Source organism: Diabrotica virgifera, chromosome 7 (genome assembly GCF_917563875.1).
Source record: "Diabrotica virgifera virgifera chromosome 7, PGI_DIABVI_V3a".
Classification (NCBI taxonomy): Eukaryota; Metazoa; Arthropoda; class Insecta; order Coleoptera; family Chrysomelidae; genus Diabrotica; species Diabrotica virgifera.
Genome location: NC_065449.1, coordinates 244778956 through 244803834, shown reverse-complemented (window position 1 = coordinate 244803834; position 24879 = coordinate 244778956). Strand labels below are relative to the sequence as shown.

The 24879-nt window shown below is 30.9% G+C and overlaps 2 protein-coding genes across 4 annotated transcripts in view; one reads left to right on the top strand and one right to left on the bottom strand.

The window, feature by feature from the left end:
- The window catches only part of LOC114329522 (zinc transporter ZIP11), a 235547-nt gene that overhangs the window by 71476 nt on the left and 139192 nt on the right, over positions 1-24879 (bottom strand). The window lies entirely within an intron of this gene.
- The window catches only part of LOC114329498 (excitatory amino acid transporter 3), an 87395-nt gene continuing 75524 nt past the window's right edge, over positions 13009-24879 (top strand). Inside the window, exon 1 of one of the 2 annotated variants that reach the window (XM_028278648.2) lies at positions 13009-13102. The gene's annotated coding sequence lies outside the window, so the exon portion shown is untranslated. Of the gene's footprint in view, positions 13103-21039; positions 21200-24879 lie in introns of those variants that run through there. The other variant, XM_028278639.2, reaches the window with a different exon arrangement.

Here is a 24879-nt window from a genome sequence, read left to right as displayed (position 1 = left end):
GGTGATGAAAGGGTTGCCAATGCGAGTCCATTATACAATTGGATATGGTAATTGAGTCAATACTCGCAATCTTTAGTTTGTATTTTTATTAGTTGTTACATAATCGTGGGGCAACCGGTTTCGAGTCTTACAATATATGACTCATCATCAGGCCCAGTACAAAAAAGTCTTCTCAATACAAACTACAAGCTAAAAAACACAAAACGAGAGACATGTACACATATATATAAAACTTAAAAACAACTTTGTCTTGGTTTTAATCACACACCATGAAGCCAAGAAACTGTGTAGTATTGAACTCAACCTTCCATAGTATGTAAAAATGAGACCTATTGTCATGACAATATTATGTAACAACTAATAAAAATACAAACTAAAGATTGCGAGTATTGACTCAATTACCATATCCAATTGTTGCTATTAGGATTGAAAACTTTACCTTTCAGTTGCCAGATGGCGCTAGTCACCTACTCCATACACGTCAGTTGCAATGCGGGGATAAACTGTCATGGTTTGGTCACTTCGAGCAGAGAGCAGCAGGCCTAGGCCTCTCCGATGATGACTCCAATAAGAGTCGAAAATCGTCGATTCAGAGTGCTGGACTGCGCTCCCTGTTCTAAGTGAAAAATAAGATTATTTTGCCTTCGCATTGCAACTGAATAAAAATGGTACTTATGCATTTTTATTTTATATTAGTATTACTCCTATAGAGTAACTAGGTCCATTTTTCGTTGGAACTTTACCAAGCTGGAGACGGGGGTTGTGAATTGCAACTTTTTAAATATCTCTCCCTTTGTCTTCACTGCAACATCCATCTGGCTTGCAAATTTTAGAAGCCTTGGAGGTTTTACCAGGGAAATGGACCAATAAGTTTTCAATTTAAAAATATTTTAGTAATATTTTAAATATTTTTCAAAAATATTGATGTTGCTACTAGGATTGAAAACTTTACCTTTTTTAAAAATATAAATGTTTAAAATAAAACATGAAGGGGAAAAACAATGTTAGACCAGCAAGGATCTGTTTTTAGGTGGATGTGAGAGGTGGCATTCAGATTTTTGCGGATAAAGTTAGGTGATAACTTCGTTAATAATAATTGATTTATGCTCCTTCTCAAATATGCTTGGAACATTAATAAAAAAAATAAAATATTTAAAAATTTCAAAAAATTTCGTTTTTTTTTCAACTTTTTTTTGCTTATAACTTAAAAACTATTCATTTTAGAACAAAGTCCTATTGGAATAAAACAAAGATAATTAAATTTTATATCAGATGCGATTGGTTAAAAATGTCTTAATTTATCACCCTTGCTTCAAAATAGCAATAAATATAAAATAAGGGGGCAAAACAAGCCTGTCCTTATTCAATGATTTTCCATCACTCAGGTTACACTTGGAACCTTCCTAATTCGCTTAGAAAATTTTTGTAATGTGCTAAAACCGTACATCAAATTTCATTAAAATTGACTTACTAGATTTTGCATAATAATTTTGCAATCTAAACTTTTTTTAAAAAATTAAATTTTTTTAAAATCTTGCACAACAAAAACTAGAACATACAAAGATTTGTCAATTTTTTAACATATAAAGAAGTACTCCACCTATCTAATGCACTTTAAAGAATTGAAATCGGATTATTTAAGCAGCCTCAGCAATGTTTTAAAGTTATAAACAATTTTTTGGCTTATAAACAAATTAGTGCTGTGGCCAGGAGGGGGTACTACGGGCTCCTTTATTTAGATGGACTTACCCAAGTTTTTTTATGTATTTTGACCCGTAGCACACGAATTTTTTGGGTAACAGTTGATCCGGTTGTCGATAAGATTGTTATAAACAAAGAACTTGAGGAATTACATAAAATCGATTTTTCGCAAAATAAAACATTTTTTTTGTATTTTTTGGGTAATTCTAAGCAAAAAATGTTCTTACAAGTTTTTTCGTAGGATGCATAGTTTTCGAGATAAACGCGGTGGAACTTTAAAAAAATCGAGAAATTGCAATTTTTGAACGCGAATAACGTTTGATTAAAAAATAAAATAGCAATTCTGCTGACAGCATTTGAAAGTTTTAGTCAAATTATACCGGTTTTAATTATTTGCATTGCTAAAAATTAATTTTTTTATTATTAAACAAAGCTATTTGTTTATAGGCCAAAAAATTGTTTATAAATTTAAAAAATTGCTGGGGCCCCTTAAATAATCCGATTTTAATTCTGTAAAGTGTATTAGATAGGTAGAGCACCTCTTTATATGTAAAAAAATTAGCCAACTTCTAAATGGTCTACTTTTTGTTCAGAAAGATTTTAAAAAATTTGAACTTTTTTAAAAACATTAAGATTGCAAATTTATTATGTAAAATTTATTAAGTTCGATTTTAATGAAATTTGGTACACGATTTAAGTATATTACAAAGAATTTCCTAAGCGAATTACTAAGGTTCTAAGTGCCACCAAAGTGGTTAAAAAATATTGAATAACAACAGGCTAATTTTGCCCCCTTATTTTGTATTAATTGCTATATTGCAGAAAAGGTAATACCTTAAGACATTTTTTACCAGTCGTATATCATACAAAATTCAATTATCTTTATTTTATTTCTCTACGACTTTGTTCCAAAACGAATCGTTTTAAAGTTATAAGCAAAGAAAGCAGAAAAAAATCGATGTTTTTCGAAATTTTTAAATATTTTAATTTTTTTATTAATGTTCCGGGCATATTTGAGAAGGAGCATAAGTCAATTATTATTACTGAAGGTGTCACCTAACTTTATCTGCAAAAATCCGAATGCCACCTCTCACATCCAAAAAATAGACGTTTTTTCGCAGATCCTTACTGGTCTATGTTTTTCTGAAGCTATTTCCTTGTGGCATTTTTATAATCAACTATTTTTTAATGGTAAATAAGCCACAATTTTACCAAAAAAATTATTTTATTAACGTTTCGAAGCCCAAATCGGGTTTCGTTGTCAAAATAGAAAATACTACTAAGGGTGTCCCGAAAAGATTGGTCATAAATTATACCACACATTTTGGGGTCAAAAATAGTTCGATTGAACCTAACTTACCTTAGTACAAATGTGCTCCCAAAAAAAGTTACAGCCCTTTGAAGTTACAAAATGAAAATCGATTTTTTTCAATATATCGAAAACTATTAGAGATTTTTTATTGAAAATGGACATGTATCATTCTTATGGCAGGAACATCTTAAAACAAAATTATAGTGAAATTTGTCCACCCCATAAAAAAATTATGGGGATTTTGTTCCCTTAAACCCCCCCAAACTTTTGTGTACGTTCCAATTAATTCATTATTGTGGTACCATTAGTTAAACACAACGTTTTTAAAACTTTTTTGCCTCTTAGTATTTTTTCGCTAATGCAGTTTTTATCGCGATGTGGCTTCTTTTTCAATATATTTACGTAAAATTTTTATGGGGGTTTTGTTCCTTTAAACCCCCCAAATGTTTGTGTACGTTCCAATTAAACTATTATTGTGGCACCATTAGTTAAACACATTGTTTTTAAAACTTTTGCTTCTTAGTCTTTTTTTCATAAGTCACCTTTTATCGAGATGTAGCTTCTTTTTCAAAATATATCTAAAAATGTAAATTATAAATAAATTTTCAGATTATTAACAGGTCTCTATAATCGTACTTAACCATATACAAATATGTGGTGGATTTCGACAAATATTCAAAATATCTCAATAAACACTGACTTATCGAAAAAGTACTGAGAGGCAAAAAAGTTTTAGAAACATTGTCTTTAACTAATGGTGCCACAATAATAATTTAATTGGAACGTACACAAAAGTTTGGGGGGGTTTAAGGGAACGAAACCCCCATAAAACTTTTATGGGGTGCACAAATTTCACTTTAATTTTTTTTTTTAAGATTCTGCTACCATAAAAATGCTACATGTCCATTTTCAATAAAAAATCTCTGGAAGTTTTCGATATATGAAAAAAAATCCATTTTCATTTTATAACTTCAAAGGGCTGTAACTTTTTTTGTGTGCACTATTGTATATAGGTAAGTGATGTTCAATCAACCTATTTTTGACCCCAGAATCTGTGGTATAATTTATGACCAATCTTTTCGGGACACCCTGTATATATATATATATATATATATATATATATATATATATATATATATATATATATATATATATATATATATATATATATATATATATATATATATATATATATATAATATAAATAATACAAGTAGTATTTTGTATTTTCACAACGAAACCCGATTTGGGCTTCGAAACGTTAATAAAATCATTTTTTTGGTAAAATTGTGGCTTCTTTCCCATTAAAAAATAGTTGATTGGGGAAAAACAAATCAATGATATAGACAAGATGATCCAGATAATTGAAGAATACTGCAGACAACATTATGAATCTAAGATAAGAACACCAGAAAACGTACAGCAAAAACTTAAAACCAAAATTCGGAACTTAAATTCTGAGCTGCAATCCGAAATTAGCAGAAGTGCAACATTGAACAAATGAAGGGCAATGGACAGAGGAGATTAGAATGAATTCAGATCAAGACTCGAAAAGGTTTTTCTAACCAATGATGACGACGACGATGATGATATCTAACTAGGAATCAAGAAGTAACAATTATCGTATCTTCACATTGTTCTAAACTACAGCAACTCACGTAGGGAAACCATTTCCCTGTTACAACAAGAAAATAACACATTTGTTGAACCGTAACAATCTTTATCACTATTTACATTCGGCTCTACTAAACTTTTAATAAACCCATAACAATTTTTAACTCACAGCAACATAATAATAATTAATTAAAGAGTCACGTCTGTGACTTGACAGTACACATTGTATTTGAACGTTTGCGGCTATATAGACTAAGAGCCGGATAGAAAAAATTTGCTAATCATTTTAGGCACCTTAAGAGTCTATAAATACTATAACTTATATATATGAAGGGCTCGGGTGAAGATAATGGTATCTAACATTTTTGGCGAAATCTACTTTTTATATGGAATTAGGCATTCCAAATCACGTGATATAATATGGCTGCTGGATGGCGAAACTGTCATCCATAGGCGTATCCAATGTTTAAACCACTTCATATTTAATTTGCTATCACAATTTCACAAATTTCGCTACACAATTAACAAAAAAACAAAACCAAACAGGATATTCTTTACAAATTTGTCAATATTCAAGGTAAACATTAGATACGCCATGACCACCCCCCTTAACTATGTCTATGGCCATGTCAGTTTAGCCATCCACCGGCCACCACTGACAGTTCATTGGAATCCCTAATTAATGGTAAATGTGGCTAGAAATAGATTCCTTGTGAAGATTTATCGATATCTTGATAGATGGCGCTACAGTAGCACCCTAACATCCTGGTAACTAACAGTCGTCGTGACGAATATAATGGTATCTGTCATCATGGCGGCGAACACTAAGTTGTTGTGTGAACAAAATAAGAGAAATTTGCAAGAAATATGTGACACAAATGGTAGTTCTGAATGCGATGATAGCGATAAAGATCCAGACTACAGTTTTAACGAAGAGATTGGCAAGAAAAAGGTAAAGTTTGTGAATATTTGTCTCTAACTTCATTTAGCATGAAAATAATGGTAATTGTGTAGATACCATTTTTTACGTATAATGACGAAACTAACGAATATAACCAATTCACGAGTAGTTACCATTGTTTTCATCAATTTACATGTGCAGTGATACATTGTAAAGATCGGGCTAATGCTTTTAAATGCATTTATTTTTTTCGAATATTGAGAAAACTAATAAGTATTTTCGAAAAATTTAAACGCCGAATGAAAGACTACATTATTACCGAGGGCCGAAAGTACTTGAAAACTTCTATAATGTTTATTTTAATAAGTTACGGGGCTGAAAATGAAGAAAAAATTTAGTGTGATTTTTAATTTTAAATATCTTATTCAAAAGAAACTTTTTGTTTATTCTAAGGGACATTCGACCTTCGGTAACAATGTAATCTTCCATCCTTTGTTTAAATTTTCAAAAATACTTATTATTTTTCTCAGGATTCTAAAAAATGTATGCATTTAAAATGCATTGACCCGAAATTTTCTTATGTTTAAAAATGTTCTGTATGTACAAATTTATTTTCTTTTGCAGAAACATCGTAAGATATGGCCTACACCTTTGCCCAACAACAATACTAATGCAGTATCTGGTGAACCTGACAAGGAAAACTCTGTTCGAGGAAGAAAAAGGAAACGCGGATGTAACATTGATCAGCGACAACAAAACAAACGGAACAGTGGTCAATCATATACTTGTAAAAGAGGAAAGGGAAACGTTATAGATACTGCAAAAATCGATGGGAGAAGATTGTTTGTGCAAAAGAAAATGTTTTGAGGTAGTATCAGCAGACGAAAGGAAAAGTATTTTTCAGAAGTTTTGGGAGATAAATAATTTTAATACCCAAAATGCGTATTTATTTGGATGCATGCAGATTAAAATAAAGGCCCGCAGTACCAAACCAAAGGACTCGCCTTCCCGAAGGAGTCACACTGTCGAATATTTAATAACATCTACAGGCAATACGAGGTATCAAATTTGTAAGAAAGCATTTCTGAATATTCATGGACTACAACATAATAGGGGTAGAGTCGAGAATATTGCTAAAAACATCAAACAAGGTTTACTAACGCCGAAAATGGATGGAAGAGGACGTCATGCAAATCACAAAAAAAAAGTTTTCTAATGAGCACATCTTATTTCTTAAAGAATTTATTGAAAGACTCCCAAAATATGAGAGTCACTATTCCCGAAATGACAACTGTAACACGTATTTTATGACAATGGACTATACAATAAAGAAGTGTTATGAGGTTTACAAAATTGAATGTCTGTCTCAAAATCAAGAATGTGTATCTGCTGATAAGTTTCGAAGAGTATTTACCGAGGATTTTAATATTAAATTTAAATCACCTAAATCTGACACGTGCCACATATGTGATTCAATCTATGTTAGTATGAAAGAGGCTACGATACAAAGAAATGAGGAACAAATCCAAGCGCTAAAATTGAAGCAAGAACTGCATCACAGGAAGGCTAAAGCTGGACAAGACGCTATAAAAAACGCCACAAAAACAGCACAAGAGAACAACGAAACATATGCAATAACATTTGACCTTCAACAAGCACTTCCAACCCCCAAATTGTCTACTGGTCCTACATTTTATAAAAAGAAACTTTTTTCTTACAATCTCGGTATACACTCATTGTATCCCTCACAGGGATACTTTTATTTATGGGACGAGTCAACCGCTGCTAGAGGCGCAGACGAGATCGGAAGCTGTCTGCTTAAACATTTCCAAATGCACAATATTAAAGGACATACGTTAATAGCTATTTCCGATAACTGCATCGGCCAAAATAAAAACTGGTCTTTGGTTGGAGTGTGGCTTCGTTTACTAGCTCTGGGAAATTTTAAGGAAATAATACATATTTTTCCACAGGTTGGACACACAATGTTACCATCAGACAGAGATTTTGCTGTTGTAGAAAAATACGTACGAGCTCATTGTCAATATGTATATTCTCCAGCTGAGTGGGAAAACATACTGAGAACATGCCAAAGGAAAAATCCATTCATCGTTTACAAGATGAATCAAGAAGATTTTTTAAAAGTGTCTGAAATGAGAAACTATTTTGTACAACCCAAATCTACACCGGCTAATCCATGTAGTATTAGAAATGCTGTGCGAATGCGCTTCTCTGCTGAAAACTTTGAACATATCGAAATCGCTGATACATACAATGGTGAGTTTAATTCATACTCAATTCAAAAAAGAGGAAGAACTGGGATCCTACAAGAACATTTTATTCAAGATCTTCAGAAAAAATATGCTACACGGCTTGGTATTGAACCTAGTAAACTTGAACATGTACTTTCGTGTTTGGAATGGATTCCCAGCGTTCATCACGAGTTTTACAGGTCGCTATTTGCAAAGTCCCTGTAATGTATTTCTTATTTCTATTATTGTTTCTTGTTCTTATTTCTAATAACATTGTTAAGTATATTTGTTTCATTTTTATAACCTATGTGCAATTCAATAAACGTAAAAAATGGTATCTACAGTGTTTTTTATTCAAAGTATCGTTTTACTAATAAAACTAAACTTCATTTTCAACCGTGAAGTTAAAATAAGCTAGTTAGAAGATTAACAATTATACATGTGAAAATACTGCTCTGACAAATGTCATTACAACAGAGTAATTAATTGGTAAACTTTTAAGTTGAGTTTCTGCACATTTGCAGAAATGTGACTTACCATTATCTTCACCCGAGCCCTTCATATATCCCAGTTAATAGGGAAAAAAATCATCGATTTCACGTAAAAATGTTAGACAGCATTTTGAAGGTTTTAAACGGTAGAGGAGGGATAATTGATGATAATTCCGTGAAGACGTACAGCTAATTTTTCTTTTTCTTTTTTTTTTAAACCGTTATAAAAATGAAAAAATTAGTTTTTTGACCATAATACGTTTCTTGTGTATTTTAAAGAAAAATGTTTCAAATAAATGTTGTAGACGTTAAAAAGCTGTTTAATTTGATAGTATGTACGTTAAAATACATAAACAATTGATGGAGATAATTGCAAAAAAATCCTGATTTTTGCAGTAATTTATAAATATTAATAACTTTATTTTTTGCATAATGATATATATCTTAACTATTTTAAATGATGTCAATTAACGAGTTTTTTAAGTATTCTAAATTTCAACCGGATTGACCAAATAGTTTATGTTATTCAATTTGTTTATCCCATAGAGCAATTGTTTAAACAACTGTTCTTGCCCTAACAGCGCCTCTAGAGATATATAGCAAAACGCAATCGATTTTTTAAGACTTTAGTTTTAAGATGTATTAAAAAAATTTGAAGATTTTATTAAAATTGTTATTAAAAAAAACCATTTGAAAAAGTCATGATTTTTAGCTTATAAACAATTAGAATAACTTTGACACTTTTTATTTCACGCGCTTGAATGTAGGCTCACTGAATAGCTGATAAAAAAATACACGTTATGAAAGAAAAAATAATTTTATATAACCAATATTTTATAAGTTAGCATTTGTTTTTTATTAAATTATATTTTTATTGTTTATTAAACATTAAGAGCTAAGAATTGAACAGATCGTATATGAAAATCTACATTTTATGATCCAATTTATAGATTGCATATTGAGTAATAAAAAGTTATGATCCTTTAAAATGATGGAATATCCCGGAAAAATCAATTAATTCAATTTTTCTATAAAAGTTATTGAATTTTACAATTATTTCGTTACAATTCTTTAAATTTTGTTAGTTAAAGAATATTATTTAGATAAACATATAATAACTATAAATTAATATAACATATAATTTATTTTTTTTTATTTTTAATATTTGTATTCAGACCGTGCAAGTTCGGAAAAGCGACGCCTGGTTTCATAGCTCAGCCACATTTTTCGCAGTTTTCATTATATTGGCCAATTATATAAGTCCTGGTCGCTGGATAATTGTCAAGGCCATAGCCCCAAAAAAATATATGAAGAAAAAGTAAGACTGAGGTTATGTTAATAAAAGGTAAACAATTGTTTGTAGTAAATAACATTAATTACCCCCCGAATAAACCCCCCGAAAACCTCCTAAAAAAAGTTTTTCGTATTTTTGAAGGTGACGAACCTTACAGTAAAACCTGAAAAAAATTGGAAAATATACTGTTCTGCAGTCATCTCCAAGAAAAGATACTTCTTTTGGAGATACCCTTTAGAAAAATACATTTTGTTATGAACACTCAACCTACGCGTCTATAAAAATTGGACATGTTTTGTAAAAGCCTCAACAATGCGTGTGATTTTTTTGAAAATTTTAAATTTTAAATAATTACCTAAACAAATAAAAACAGGCAATAATTACGGCATATGGACCCGATGAAAATGAGAAAAAAGAAATCAAAGAAAAATTCTGGACAGACCTAAATATAGCAATAGAAAACAGTAAAGGGCGGATTTACGTCATTGGAGACTTCAACGGAAGAGTAGGATGAGACTTCATGAGACAGTAACGGATGTAATTGGAAGGTACGGTGAAGAAGTGAGAAATGATAATGGAACACGGTTAATAGAATTCTGCGTACTAAATAATTTAATAGCAACAAACACACACTACCAACACAAAGACATACATAAATTTACTAGGCAAGGACCAAGAGAATCAGAAAAGTCAAAAATTGATTACATACTAGTAGAACGCGACAATCGAAAGGTAATTCAAGACGTTAGAGTCAGAAGAGGACCAGACATAAGTAGTGACCATTATTTGTTGGAAGCTAGAATAAAGAATAAAAACAAAAAACCCCAGGAACATACAAAAGAAAACAAAAGAAAAATTGAATACGAATCAATCAGAACTTACAAGCTCAGAAACAAAGAGACTGCCCTAAGATACAAAGAAATGGTTGATTTAGAAATAGCAGCTCTGGAAAATGCAAATGATATATTACTGGAAGCGGCGAAAAAAGTATGTGGCATTAGTAAAAGGAATGACAAGGTGAAACAAACAAACTGGTGGAATGCCGAAATAAAACAACAAGTGAAAACTAAGAAAAAACTTTGGAATAATTATTTAGGAAACAAAACAGTAAACAATTACAACAAATACAAAGAGGCAAGAACTGCAGTAAGAGATATGATAAAAACAGAAAAGGAAAAGAGTTGGCATCAATTTGGACAACAGCTGGAACACAATAGCAAAGAAAATCAAAAACTTTTTTATAGAACATTAAAATCTCTGAGAACAGACAAACCTAGTAAGGATATGAGAATTAAAAACAAAGAAGGAAAAATAATCACAGAAGAAAAAGAAATTATTGAAAGATGGCGACAACACTTCCAAGAATTATTAACTACCACAAAAGAGGATAGGAATAAATAAAACAGTAACGCGACAGGTAGTGAAGAACAGAGAACAAGCATCGAGATAACAATCGAAGATATAATAGAAGCAATAGGCAAACTTAAAAACGGAAAGGCACCTGGACACGACCATATACCACCGGAAATGCTGAAGTACATGGGAATGAAAGGCGTAAAACAATTAGCTGAAATATTCAAAGAAGCAAGCAAAAAACAAACAATACCGAAGGACTGGGAGATAGGAGTAATAGTGCCGATATATAAGAAAGGAGACCACAAAGATTGTAACAACTATCGAGGAATTACACTGTTATGTTCTTCTCTCAAAGTCTATGAAACAGTACTAGAAAAAAAGCTGAGAAACATTACAGAAACTACTTTAAATGAAGCACAGAGTTGCTTTAGAAAGGGACGAGGAGTGCAAGACCATATTTTCACGGTAAAACAAATAATTGAAAAAACGTTACTGTCTAAAAAGAAAGCATATATGGTCTTCATAGACCTGGAAAAGGCATTCGATAGGGTGAAACGACAAACTGTGTGGGACAGCTTGATAAGAAGAGGGGTTGACGATAAACTAGTTGAAATCATCAAAAGTCTTTATAAGAGAAATAGGAACTACATAATACATAAAAACATGAAATCAACAGAATTCGAAACAACTGAAGGACTAAGGCAAGGAGGTGTCATGAGCCCAACCCTCTTCAACATCTTTATGGACGAAATCATGATAGAGTGCACACCACAACTAAAGAAATTGCATGTAGGGTACAGGAAACTCCATAGCGTAACCATTTCGGAATGTGCATTCGCAGATGATGTAGTAGTTATCTCAGAAAAAGAAGAAGACCTGCAAAATAACCTGCAAGTATGGAATCACGAATTATGTAAACAGGGTATGAAGATAAATACACATAAGACGAAGACCATGGTAATATCGCAAGAACCAGTCGTAATAAATATGCAAATTAATGAGGAGGCAATAGAACAAGTAAACCATTTCCAATACTTGGGCGTTACAATCGAAAATAATGGAAGGCAGGACAAAGATGTTGAAGAGAGGATAAGTAAAACATCAAAACTATTTCATGCAATAAAAAATAGCTTCTTAAACAAAAAGGAAATCACAAGAAAAACCAAACTAACTGTATTCAACACCATATATAGACCAGTGCTCACATACGGCTGTGAATCATGGATACTAACTAGAAAACTAAAAAGCAAGATACAAGCCCTAGAAATGAAGTATTTACGAAGAGTTAGAGGAGTGACAATGAGAGACAGAATAAGAAGCACAGATATACGCACAGATCTTGACGAAATCTGTACTTGAGTATATTGAAGAAAAACAACTAAGTTGGTGGGGACACATGAAAAGAATGAAAGACAACATACCAGTGAAGAAAATATGGGAAGCCAGGATACAAAAGAAAAGAAGTAGAGGAAGACCTAGAGAAGATTGGGATACAGTAGTCGCTAAAATCATCCAAAGGAAGGGGAAAACAATAGCAGAAGCAAGCCGATTAGCATACAATAAGAAACAATGGTCAACATTTGTACACACGTGAAAGGGTGTGCCAGTCCCGACACTGAAAAGTAAAAGGGACTCAAAAGAAATAAAAACGAAAAAAGATATTTCTGATGGTGGGGGAGGAAAAAGGGGTTAAAATTGCGCTGAGTCTTATTTTTTAATAACAAGGAATGTAAAAAAATTGAATTCTGGGAGTGAGGGGCTTTTATCTATCTTAACATAATGGACTTACCGTCCATAATTAAGTGGAAAGTTTGATTTTCCACCGGTTAACATGTGGTACCGTCATAAGTGGAAAGTTTGATTTTCCACCAGTGTCGACCCATGTGCCACTGAAAATTGACGGCATAGTGCTCATACGTTTTCTTTTAGGTTCTACTATTTTAGTTATAGACCCTAACGTTGCCTAAAATAATTAGCAAATTCGTCCTATATGGCTCTTAGTCTATATAGGCTTAAATGTTAATTGCAAAATATAATCTGTCAATAAGAGGTTATCGTTTGTGTTACTAGATTATCTTTTATTATTTCATTTACGAGATTTTATAAAATTTTATTCGAATGTCTTAGCAGAGAGTTAGTTTGATCTGTAGTGGTTAAACATAGACAGTGTTGAGTGTTGACGTAAGTACTGACTTGAACATTTTCATTATTTTAGTATGCATACTAATTATACAGGGTGTAACAAAAATGGGGGTCATAAATTAAACCACATATTCTGGGACCAAAAATAGATCGATTGAACCTAACTTACCTTAGTACAAATGTGCACATAAAAAAGTTACAGCCCTTTGAAGTTACAAAATGAAAATCGATTTTTTCCACATATCGAAAACTCTTATGAGATTTTTTATTGAAAATGGACATGTGACATTCTTATGACAGGAACATCTAAAAAAAATAACAGTGACATTTGCACACCCCATAAAAATCTTATGAGGTTTCGTTCCCTTAAAACCCCCAAACTTTTGTGTACGTTCCATTTAAATTATTATTGTGGTACCATTAGACAAACACAATGTTTTTAAAACTTGTTTGCTTCTTAGTACTTTTTCGATAAGCCAGTTTTTATCGAGATGTGGCTTCTTTTCTAATATGGTTCAAAATATACCTAGAACTGTAAAATGTATATAAATATTGAAATCATTACCAGGTCTCTATAATCGTACTTAACCATATAAATATGTGGTGGATTTGACAAGAATTCAAAATATCTCGATAAAAACTGGCTTTTCGAAAAAGTACTAAGAGGCAAAAAAGTTTTAAAAACATTGTAACTAATGGTAACACAATAATAATTTAATTGGAACGTACACAAAAGTTTGGGGGGGGTTTAAGGAAACAAAATCCCCATAAAATTTTTATGGGGTGCAAAAATTTCACTACAATTTTTTTAAGATAATCCTGCCATAAGAATGTCACTAGTCCATCTTATATATAAAAATCTATTGCTGTGCGTTAGTCTCGCTAAAACTCGAGAATGTGTGGACCGATTTGGCTAATTTTGATGTTGAATTATTTGTGGAAGTTCAGGGAAGGTTTATACGGTTTTATATTGTCATTTTAGTAGCCACCAAAATTTTTACAGCTATATGTATGAAATGCTCTTTTTACAGTGTTTGTTACCATACTCCTCCGAAACGACTTGACCGATTTTTATGAAAGTTTGCAAGTGTACTCGACCGGACCGGGAGTAGGTTTATGTCTATATTTTATACCTCTACGTCATAAGAGGGTTGCGTGTGACGTCATAACTCTCGCAATAAGGACGTGAAAAATACGAAATTAATTCGGTGTACTCCTTGCTGAATTGCGAACAGAACCTTACTAAATTTTTTTTCTAGCTCAATCGGTGTCCAAAATACAATATCTTAAGCCTTAGAAATATTCTGAGGACAGAAGAAGAACGAGCAACAAATTTCATCGAAGAAAAGTGCAACTGTTTAACTTTTGGACTTAATTTGGGCAAAATATGAATTTCTTAATTTTTCGAAACTTTCAAAAAATATCTCTACCGAACTTTTCTGACGAACGGCAAGCAGAAGAAAAGTTCTGAGCACACGAAAAGAACAAGCAGCAAATTATAAAATTTTATTTAATTTTAATTAATTTTGTTTCATTTTATTAAATTTTAATTATTTTTATTAGATTCTATTATTTTTTTTTATTTTATTATTTTTTTAAATTTATTTATTATTTTTATTTAAGTTTATTCAGTTTTATTTATTTTTATTAACTTTTATTCAATTTTATGAAATTTTGTTTCATTTTATTTAATGATATTTAATTTTAATTTTATTTTATTTTTCAACACCTATATAGCTGGACAACCCCGAACCCAATTATAAATACAGGGTTGTTTTGAATGTAAATAAAATAAAGCTGTTATATTCATTATAAGAAAAACAAATTTAAGATTGCAACTATTGCACTGCAAACTTTTTCTAACTAAACTTTATTACTTCAAACATTATGTGTAATTCATTAAAAATAATAATAAAAACTCATTCACATCGAGCATTTTTTGTTTATTAATTACGAATTCCTTTTGTTTATTTTAAGTTTATTGTTTACAAAAGTTTGTTCTTATCTATTGAGGCAGTACGAAGTCTGCCGGGTCAGCTAGTTTTCAATAAAAATCGTCATAGTTTTTGATATATTGAAAAAAATCGATTTTCATTTTGTAATTTCAAAGGGCAGTAATTTTTTTATGTGCACGTTTGTACTAAGGTAAGTTATGTTTAATCGAACTATTTTTGGTTCCAGAATATACGATTTAATTTACGACCTAACTCATAATTTTTCTTCATTAAGTACACATAATTTATTAATAAACAATCTGCAGAAACATAAAATCTATAGTTTTCTTGTGTAAATCTAGCCGTGTCTCGACCAATCACATCTAAGCAGGCAATTTAATTCAAATATTTTTTTATAGTTTTTAAATTGATGTTTTATATGAACATAATAATATATTGTAATTCATAATTTAGAAGGGGGCATGTGAAAACCGAACATCCAGAAAAAAAGAGAGACAGAAAAAAATAAAAAGACACAATTTTACGGTTTGTAATGATAGAAAAATTAAACTCTTACGAAGATACAATCCTGTATCACACATGTACATGTTTAATTACACGAAAATATAAAGATATTCGCATAAAAAGTGCAATGAAATAAAAACAAACTTTTCAGATGAAGTCGTTAAATGATAATAAAGTATAAATTAGCCTACAGGTTTATGGAAATATGCAAATGGTGTTGTTTACATTGCGAATACTTGTAATGTCCTTTAATATTATACAACCTCTATAACTCTATATTTATTACATTTCAAATGATCCAGATTATTGTCAATAATTGATTAAGTCATTATTTAATTATATCACCTTAACGACCTTGGCTTGGGGAATTCTTTTAGTCAATTGCTATTAGATAATTTAATGTAGTTATCTGCTTAGATTTACCGGTCATATTAATTCTTTACATCAGCGTAAGTTCATTCTTTAAATCTCTACTTTAACCGCAGAAAAAATGAAGACTATACGAAAAACCGAAAAAAAAAGAAAAATACGATTTTACACTTGTTGTCCAGAGATCAACCAAGAGAACACATACCACATACTAGACTTAGGCCATGAAAGGTAGATAAAATAACAAAGGGTTTAGAAAAAAAAATAACAATAGTTAACGAATCATTATAATTATAACCTAAGATCAATCTTAGACAAGAAAAAACTCCGATACTCACACAATTGTTTATTTTCTAAAGATATGATAAGACATAAAAAGAACAAAGATGTACAAAGATGCAGGAATATAAGCGTACAAGTACAAGCAATATATGAAGGACTCGACTTTAGAACTGTTCCGTTGGTGTGTTGACGGAATCAATTAACTTAAATTAAAATAAGTGTAAAAACAACGAACAGTAATATATTTATTTATTTTGGGTAAACAAGAGCGCTTCGTTTATATCTCGTAAGGGTTTGTTATTTTTGCGAGGGTGTGAATGAACTGCCTCGGGTGTCCGCTGTGACTATACTGATCGAGACCACAAAACTATTATGTCATCATGTATGCGGTTCTACAATATGGCTAAAAAAGGCGATAAATTACTATATATGGCGTTTTAAAAGCTCCTTCCAAGTTGACATAAAGAGCGTGGCCAATCTGTCAATTTGTGTTTCCCTGAAAAAGACAATAATTTTATACAATCTGTTTGTAAGTTGATAAAAGCTACATTTTAAAATTTTTTGAAATATACAGGGTGTCCCAATAAATGGCGGCGTATCAAAGTTATATTTTTTCTTATGGAACGCCCTGTATTTTATTGAATTTTTTAATTGTCCGCAAAAAATAAGGTATAGCTTCATAAGGCTTCCCTATATCTATGTACAGAGTGTTCTGAGTTATGTTGACTTTTTAAACGCTTTTATTAAGTTCAATAGTTTGCGACAAATCTTTAGACGTTAATTTGACTGCCTTTTCTTCTAAGCAAATGACTGAAAATTTGCAGACATAAGCATTCGCGGGAACAATACACGAACAGTCAATAAATTTTTTTTTCATGTTTATTAATTGTTTAAATAAAAAAAAACAATTTTAATGGAAAACGCTTCAATTCTCTTGTTTTTTACAATGAAAAAACTTGAAACTTTTACGGATTGTATAGCTAATGATATGAACAATACATAATTTCACTTTTTACGTTAATTGTTTACGTTATGCTTCATTAATAAACAATAAAGTTTCAAATTTTTTGCCGATTCCGAATACTTTTCATGTTTGTACATCATATGTTTTATACATATTTTAATAAACATGACGATATATTTTAATGTTTGAAAAGTGTAAGACTAAAAAGTAAAAAAATAAAAAAATATGAAAAAAAAAATTTTAAGAAACGCTTTTCATTAGTTACGAGTGACTAAAATTAAAAATATTATAAAAAAATCAACTAAAAAGCAAAAATTAAAAAAAAAATTGAAAAAATCTAACACATTCGTTAAAGAAAAGCGTGGGGCGAAAACCGTTTATTCGATGAACACGCGCCACGCTTTTCTTTGACGGATTTGTTAGATTTTTTCAATTTTTTTTTTTAATTTTTGCTTTTTAGTTGATTTTTTATATTTTTAATTTTAGTCACTCGTAACTGAAGAAAAGCGTTTCTTAAAATTTTTTTGTCATATTTTTTTTAAGTGTAAAGTTTTAAAAGAAGGCTTATTCTCAAGTTTATCACGAAATTATAAAAACATTACTTTTACACCTAAACAGTTGGATATTGGTTGAATATATTCCATGATTAATTATTACACATTTGTCTACAGGGTGTTCAAAATTTACAGTTTCATTAGTGGAGTATTCAATGTGTCATATGATGCCTATTTTAAATGGAACACCATGTATATTAATATGCATATATATAAAAATTCGAATTCGCATGTATATAAAACTATGACACCTAGGTATAGGACATCCATATACCATTCGAAAGAGGTAAATTTGTTTAGTATAATTATTTATTAATATACATGGTGTTCCATTTAAAATAAGCATCATATGACACATTGAATACTCCACTAATGAAACTGTAAATTTTGAACACCCTGTAGACAAATGTGTAATAATTAATAATGGAATATATTCAACCAATATCCAACTGTTTAGGTGTAAAAGTAATGTTTTTATAATTTCGTAAATAACTTGAGAATAAGCCTTCTTTTAAAACTTTAGATTTTAAGAAAAGTCAACATAACTCAGAACACTCTGTACATAGGTATAGGGAAGCCTTATGAAACTATACCTTATTTTTTGCAGACAATTAAAAAATTCAATAGAATACAGGGCGTTCCATAAGAAAAAAATATAACTTTGATACGCCGCCATTTATTGGGACACCCTGTATATTTCAAAATAATTTTAAAATGTAGCTTTTATCAACTTACAAACTATTCAATTTAAATTTTTTTCAAATCTTTTACCATTTCGTTGTAATCTTCCGTCGCGTTAGTGGTGACTCACCCTGTATACATGAAGTGTTTATAAACGAATATAACGAATAATAAACAGAACATAGCACACAGGAAAGGGTAAATAGCAATAAAAATGTATTAGACACTATACAAAAGTGAAAACCAAATTTAGAAAATCAAATAAACAGTTATAGAGATAGGATTACCACAATACCACAAAGAAGATTATATTGCAGATATTACCAAAAAACGGTAGTTCTCGCCAGTGGCGCACACCTACACCCCCTACACGCGACACTATATATATACACGAAATTTTCGATTGTCTAAATCTGACTGAATTGAAAATTGGGCCAACTCCCATCTTAAAGTTCAGGAAAAGACTCACCCATTCATATGTCAACCATCCATTTTGGTCCAAGGGTGTGGATTTTACGGCCCTTCCTATTTAGGGTCTGTTTTTCGTTCTCGTCCCCAAAACTCCCAAACACTTCTAAAATTTAACTCCGACCTTTGCGGCTTCCAATAGAAACGATCATTACCTTTTCAACGCATGTCTAATTTTGAAAATCGGTTATACCGTTCAAAAGTTACCGAGCTCAGAAATATGAGTCAATTTTTATTTAAAAAAGGGAAAATGTTTGTGGATATGTATAGTCCGTCCGCTCTAACTTTTCCCATGCGTTACGACTTATTTTCAAACAAATTAAGTCAAAACCTAAAGTGAACCGACCTTCGATGTGTATATACATTTTGTATACTGTATGTATACTATATACTACACACGTCAGCGTACGTTTCACTTTAGGTTTTGACTTAATTTGTTTGAAAATAAGTCGTGACGCATGGGAAAAGTTAGAGCGGACGGACTATATGTATGTATGTATGTATGTATGTATGTATGTATGTATGTATGTATGTATGTATGTATGTATGTATGTATGTATGTATGTATGTATGTATGTATGTATGTATGTATGTATGTATGTATGTATGTATGTATGTATGTATGTATGTATGTCTGTATGTGTGTGGAAAAGTTAAACCGATCTGAATTTTTTTTTGTGTTTGAAGAGGGGGTGAGTGCCGATTCAGAACCGGTGTAGTTTGTGAGTTTTGACTACCTTAGGACTTGGTAGGTACAAAACGGCATATTTTTTGGCGGTATATATCTTCGGTTTAAGAAGAGACAGGAGAACAGTAAATACACCAAATCAATAGCGTTGAGTTAAGCTTTCAAATGGTGTCTAAGCTATCAGGATCAGACATACACACGGCTCAGTATAGCCGAAAGACTGAAAAACTAAACTGAAAATTTTGGTTTTTCGACAATTACTCAAAATTTCAACCTACGAATTACGCCAATAACTGGGCGTTTATAGAAGGACTAGACGAATCTAACGGTGTATACCTTATATCTGGGAAAATTTGAATTTTTAAGTTATAGGCTTCAAAAGTATGATCAAATCTATTTCTTATGGGAAAACGGTTTATCAAGCTCAATAATTCCTGTAATAGCTTCAGTTATCATCCTTGACCTTAGATGCATAAGATACTACTTGTCAATACGTTTCAAACTCATGTTTAGTGAACAAAATCGGTTAATCCGTTTAGAGGTTATTAAGCTACAAAAGTATAATCCAATTAACGATTATTCCCTAAATGGTTTATGTAGTTGTAGTGGTTACGACGCTAATTTGATCTGGCAACGGGCAATCCGAGTTCATTTACCGGCCATCCCAATATTTTTTTTCAATCTATTTCGAATAGAAAAAAATCTAGTGTACATTCGATGGACACTAGATCATTTGGGAGATAATGCGACAAAGGCGATCATTTATAAAGCTTAACGTGTAATCGAGAAACATTTCATTCAACTTTATACATATAATTTATAAATAACTTTAAAAACCTCTTGATACAAGAATAAAAAACCGCTAAACGCCGTAAAAATGAGTGGCGCATACAATATTCCAGCTACAAAAGATCTCATATGAATATTACGTGGCGCGAAAATGTATTTTCATTTTGATGCAAAACAAAATCCTAGTTTTATTTTAAAAGATTTTTTCATAATATTTGCTAAATTTGAAGTCAACGCGCCACAAAAGAGTAACTTTGATACAGTTTGAATTTTGAAATTGGGCAAATATTATGAAAAAATCTTAAAAAAAAAACTAGAATTTTGTCTTGCATCAAAACGAAAATACATTTTCGCGCCACGTAATATTCATATCAGATCTTTTGTAGCTGGAATATTGTATGCACCACTCATTTTTACGGCGTTTAGCCGTTTTTTATTCTTGTTTACAGTATACTATTTGGATACTGTATTAAACCTTGACAATAACCATAAAAATTATACTTTTATAACCGTAGTTAATATGATAAAACCCGTAAAATTCAAATTTGACCGAAAACTACATTTTAAATTACCAGCAAGGATTCAAACATTCATTCATCAAATTTCGCGATGACGAAAAATTCAAAAATGTTATAAATTAATTCGTATACGTGTTCCAGCATCCTGGTGAGTGAGCAAAACATTTTTATTAACAACAATTAACGCAAAATATTAATTAAGACAAATTAACACGCGGGGACAATTATGCAGTTTTGCCAAGAGCTGGTCAGTCTTTGTGCGGTGGCCATTTCGAAAATATCGCTATAGATATCATATATTGTTCCAAGTTTGGTTATAGTATTGGATTGTGGTGGTGAAGAGTATATTAGTGTGAGCTATTTGGTAAGTTTCGAAAAATTATTACATCTAAACACCTCCTTTTTTGTCCTGGCTCTATTTCTTTTGAAATTGTCGAAAACAATATAAAAATACGTTACTCAATTTACATTACATGCCCAATTTACAGACCAGGGTTGAAGCCTAAGAAATTGATAAAAATCGAAAAAAATGGATGGAACTTATTGTAAAATGAAGACAGTATACGAAAAATTAAATGTTTTACCAGCGTACCGAGGTCGGGAAATGGAAGGGTGTGGGGTTTTTAAAGGTACAAAACCGTTTATCATTAGTGAAGTCACTGAAGGCTTTTACCTCCGATTTCGTTGAACCTCCATAGATTTTCATGAAAATTGGTGAGTAGTTAGAGGATAGAGTTAAGAATCAAAAGTGACGTGGTGCCAACTTTAGCATTTACCCTGGGGTGGATGCCACCCCTGCCGTGGGTGAAAATTATACGCAAAATTTGGTATATCAAGTTATTAAAATAAATCAATACTTTGTGAGTTATTAAAAATCAGATATTTTATTTTTTCGCGAAAAAATGCATGGTTTAAAGCGGATTTTTCGTAATTTTTTTTATATTTCACAACAAAGAAAATATGTAAAAAATTATTTATTTTTTAATACAAACAAATTAAGTGGTTAGGTATATGATTAGAATTAATTATTTTGATGATACATTTATATTTTGAATGTTACAATTATTATTTAAATGAATATTTATTCCGCTGGTTGATGAGGTGACCTGACGTCGTACGTCAATAGAGTGATATGAATTTGCTTATTAAATTTGTTTTATTCGATTGAATTTCAAATTTGGTTACCTATGTTGATTTCTTTTGAACGGATTACTCAATATAACTTTCCGCCACCGATGTGGATTTCCATCTGTCGTGAGGTTTTAATATTGTTAAATCACCACCAGAATCGACTAATATTGTCGCGGAACTGCGACGCAAGCAATGTCCAGTATATAATGTTGGATTAGGTACATTTAAAAATTTGGCCATTTCTTTTCCCAGATTACCAAAACCAAAGAGCAAAGAGGTCTTCGTTTCTTACTGGTATACCCATTACTTCGCACTTGCTTTGCCATGGTTTCACGGTTTTTTCCAGGAATATTTGGAACAGGGTAGGGGATGTGGAGCAGTCCTATCCCTTTGTCGTCTTAAATGGACTGTATATTATATTGCTCATTTTGATAGCTACTTTGTTATTCTTGTAGAGTACTTTTACTGCTTTTATTAATATCCGTGGAACTTCGATATCTTCCATTGCTTCCATTGCCATTATCCACTCGAGTGCGAAAACACCTTGTCGGTTAGTTTTTTGCGATTTTTAATATTTAATTTTCAATATCATCTTCAGACATTGTCTGAAAAAGATTTAGTCTTGAAATTTGGCAGTTTGTTTAAATATTGTGAACTGTCAAAGAGTATGCTTCTGTATGTATTTCACTTAACATTGCTCAGTGCGTATGTGCCACCTTCGATACAGAAAGTCATCTCGTGATTCTATTAGTTAAAAATTTATGATATACAGGTATTGAAACTTTAATTGATGTGTTAAAATATGGAGCAGAAAAAACTATAATATATGTCTGAAGTGTATGATCGGGTAAGCGACTTTTTTTGTATGATCAGGTAACAAAGCAAAATAATTTCCATGGAAATTGTAATAAATAAATAAATAATAAATTAAGTGGAAATCGATACGTCATAATAAACATTTTTAAATTGAAATTGTGGTTAATTCGCCTCAAAAATAGTAAATAAGATAGGAAATAACATACGTTACATCAATGCATTTTAACTCCCTTATAATACGTTCAATATGACACCTCAATATAATCAATTTTTTTTGCATCGAATTGTAATAAAATACAGTATATTATAGTACTTGCTGGGTAAAGAAGGCCAAAATATTGAGATGTTAAGGTCACCAAACATTTGTTTATGACCTTCAAATGATTTAAAATCGGTGTGATAAAAGAAATTTGTTTTTAATACAAACTTGAACTTTACGAAAAAGGACTGTGATTTTATTATTCAATTGATGGCACAGAATAACGACATTCTTAATCATTTACAACCATACCGACTTATAATTTTAGTAGCGATGAAATCACAAAAAACTGAGCGTATTAAAAAAATCAAACAGCCTTATTAGACATGTCTTAAAAATGATCGTTAAAATTATACAAAATAGAATCTATGGCTAAGCTATATTCTGTCTTAGCACCAAAATGTTGATAACAGATGTAAAAATCGATATGAGTAAACTAAGAAACCCACTCATAAAACAACGCCTGACAGATGAAATTAATAACCGTTTAATGAATGTTAAAGAACAAATCCAGCAAAATACTGAAACAGAGACACAATGGTTATTAATAAAGAGAGAAATAGATAAATGTCAAAAAGAAATTCTTACACCAACCAGATACAAAAAGAAACAATGGATGACGGAGGAAATCTTCGATTTAATGGAAGAAAGACGTCAGCATAAAAACAAAGATACTCAGATGTACAAAAATGTGGATAAACAAATAAAATCCAAAATTAAGCAGGCTAAAGAACAATGGTTAAAAGAACAATGCGCAGAAATAGAAGAACACCAGAGAAGAAATGATAATTTTAACACATAAAAAAATTAAGGAATTAACTCAGAACAACAGAAAAAGAAAACCGGGAATACTAAAAGATACAGATAGGTTGTCTTGTGTACTAACACTAACTAAACTTGTATTGAGTACTAACGAAAAATTAAAGAGATGGACAGAATATATAAATGAATTGTTCAAAGACAATAGAACAGAGCAGATGGAAGTCGAAGTAGAAGATGATACGGTTTTAAAGATATTAAAAGAAGAAATTAAATCGGCATTAAAAAACAGCAAAAATGGTAAAGCAGTAGGTCCAGACCAAATTCCAGGTCATTTTATCTCTACACATTTTTTTATAGAGATTTTTCGAGAACACAATATTGCATTTTCTTTAAGTAATTTGTATTGTATATAATATATTATCTGTTATTGTTATTTATTTTTTTTATTAACATAGAATTCACTTATTTGGTTATCACTCCCTTACATGGAACGTTTCAAATTGTTTTTAAAGTCAAAATACCATTTTTTCGATTTTTACCATAAGGATAAATTAAGTATGGGACCACTAGAAACCAAAATAAATACTTATTAAATAATAACTTTGGTATAACACAATTAAATGATTTCAACACAAATAAAAAAAAAATAAATAACAATAACAGATACAGTATTCATAATACACAATTACTTATCGAAAATGCAATATTGTATTCTGGGAAAACCATAATAAAAAAACTGTTAGTAATAAGATAAAATAACAACAATAGCGATAATTTTACAAAGTACCTATGCAATGGTAGTTGCTATAATAATTTTATGCATGCGTAGTTGTAGTGGGCGTCATTATTTACATTTTTATTCATGTTTTGATTTTGGATAATAATCTGAATCCCCGAATCTACTATCACAGCTAGAACAAGCTCTACATATTTCCACTGGAGCATTGTTTTCACTAGCATCTCTGATACTGAAAACTATTTTTTAAAATCTTCTCGCATTAAAAAGATTAAATTAAATCATTACTAAAGAAGTAAAAATCTTCCCTTGTAGATGGTATATAATTTATTTAAATTTT